This window comes from Alosa pseudoharengus, unplaced genomic scaffold (assembly GCF_046254945.1).
Source record: "Alosa pseudoharengus isolate Yale_2024_CS ecotype anadromous, Long Island Sound unplaced genomic scaffold, YU_APseudo_1.1 YU_APseudo_1.1_scf_261, whole genome shotgun sequence".
Classification (NCBI taxonomy): domain Eukaryota; kingdom Metazoa; phylum Chordata; class Actinopteri; order Clupeiformes; family Clupeidae; genus Alosa; species Alosa pseudoharengus.
In genome coordinates this window covers 15,001-17,500 of record NW_027468702.1, presented here as the reverse complement: position 1 = coordinate 17,500, position 2,500 = coordinate 15,001, and the positions used below count along the sequence as shown (strand labels likewise).

Below are 2,500 nucleotides of genomic sequence, written 5' to 3'. Positions count from 1 at the left end.
CCAGGGAGTGTCACCTGGCTCGCAGCAGCAGTGGCTGAGGAACCTCTGGCACTCTGTCAGGAGTATTGAGTGGAGGCACAGTGCTCTTTCAGCAGTACAGTAGGACTAGCTGTAGTCTGATATCATATAGCCTTCACCACTTCTCACAATACCAGTGAAGGAGACAGGAGTTGCATTAGCAGTCTGTTCTAAACTAGCATCACCACTTCTCACAATAGCCTAATGTACCATTGAAGAAGTTGCGTAAGCAGTCTGATCTAAGGTAGCATCACCACAGATACACACACACACACACAGTGTGTAGGTGGGTAGAGCTGGTGATAGCAGGAAATAACAACAGTCACCCTTCCCACATGTAGGTAATAGCATGGCAGTATGTGATGCGGTCTAAACAGGAATATTCATGCAGCATAATCCCCCGCTCAGGAACATTCAGTTCCAGAGAATTATACGAAATATGAGCTGTGTGTGTGCGGGTGTTTGTGTATGCATGTTTGTCAACGGTTGAGGGAGGGTTAGCTAAGAGCTTGTGCTCTTTCAATTCAGTGGGTTGGGAGAGGCTAGGGTTTCTATACTTGGCCGATGTTTTTTGTTTAAGAACCAGCGTTCTATGCTGTCAATGAACCAGATCCTTCAGTCATGGTTGACTGAGCCTGAAACTGATCTTGAAGCCAATCTGACACACCAGGCCTCAGGCTGAATGAAATCAGACCAGATAAGACCTTAGGCCTAATCTAAAACTTCATCAAACTTTAGGCCTAATCTAAAACGTCTTTAAATGTTAGGCCTAGTTTAAAACATTATCAGACTAATCTAAAACCTCATTCAACTTTAGGCTTAATAAAAAAAACCTCATCAGACTAATCTAACACCTCATCAGATTTAAGGCCTAATCTACAACCTCATCAATAAACCTCTCTCTCCCCGACACCATAAGAGACGTGCAGGTGACACACGCTAGCACCCTTGGGACTTACCCTCCTCACGAGCACGCCCAGCCTCCATGCCCGAGGTTAGGAGTTTCTCAAGTGCCGTGCGGGACTGTGCTTGTCTGCCTGCACGACTCAGGTTAAACACACACACACCAGATTCCATGAGGCAGGTTACACTCACACACACACACACACCAGACACCTGTGTTTTAATACGGACACAATTCACACCTGTCATAAATCTCTAATTAATGATTACAGCAAAGGCAACTACATGTAGCAACACCTCCAGGACTCATGCACTAGAGGTCAATGTCTTCTGCACAGGAAATCAAGGTTAACAACTGACCTGGAGTAACTGACCTGGAGTAACTGACCTGGAGTAACTTAAATAAAGATGCCAGACACAAGCTGGAGCTGGAACAGTGTCAAATCTATATTACAGACCGTCATCTCTCTCTCTCTCTCTCTCCCTCTCTCTCACTCTCTCTCTCGCTTTCTCTCTCTCTCTCTCCATCTCTCTCTCCTCTCCCAAACCACTCTCTTTTTCTCCCAAATGCCTCTCTTTCCATCTCTCTTGTCTGTCTCACCAAACTGCAAAGGTGTGTGTGTGTGTGTAAGGCAACAATGCCAATGCATCAGTGCCCGGAACACTAATGAGAATTGGACATCTGTAAAGGCCAATGATAACTAAACAATAACTGTAAATACTGCAGTTTGAAATATGGCTGTGGCTCATAATACACACTTGTTAAAGAAAATAAAGAGAAAGTCGCACACACGTTTTAATGTTGAAGTGACGTTTCGGCCGTCTGGCCTTCTTCAAACTTACACAACACCAACATCCAAAGTGTCTTTATATTCATCCCAATTAGTGAACACCTGGTCCCCTAGTGCATAGAGCTCATCCATTGGTTAATCACCCTAAATGCCTCTGAGTAGGCTCACTCATTGGCCAATCAGTCTTAATTAGGGGTAACCCTCAAAGATAATAACTTTATATGGAAGAGATATTTGGATGATATTTTTTGCCTCTTTAAAGGATCGGTGACGGAATTGACAGATTTTTTTGCATACCTTAATTCATGTTCTGAGTTTATATCCTTTAGCATGGATTATAACGACACAAAGCTGAGTTTTTTAGATTTGTGGATCATCCGAGAGGGGGAGAAATTATATACGGATCTCTACACGAAGCCTACAGCGAGAAACTCCCTCTTAAGGGCTGACTCTGACCATCCCTTGCCACTAAAAAACAGTTTCCTGGTTAAATGGTATCACTTAGGCCTATTACACAACATACATTGTGCTGGCGACCCAAATAAAATCTCCTGTGACCCACCCGTGGGTCGCAACCCAGTCTTTGGGAACCAATGTCATAGATAACAATAACAACACAAACAACATGAAGAATCAGTGGGTACGTTTGATCTTGCAGCGCTGCACAGATCTGGCTCAATCTTACAATACAAACATGCCTCATGTTCAGTCAGATCTACACAACGCTTAAAGAAGTCAAACACACCCACTGATTTGATGCTAGGGAGCATGAAGTAAGAAGATTCCCT

General features: G+C 43.8%; 1 protein-coding gene across 1 annotated transcript in view; it reads left to right on the top strand.

The window, feature by feature from the left end:
* Positions 1–2,500, top strand: part of cyp27a2 (cytochrome P450 family 27 subfamily A member 2) — a 23,534-nt gene that overhangs the window by 9,952 nt on the left and 11,082 nt on the right. The gene's annotated exons all lie outside the window — the stretch shown is intronic.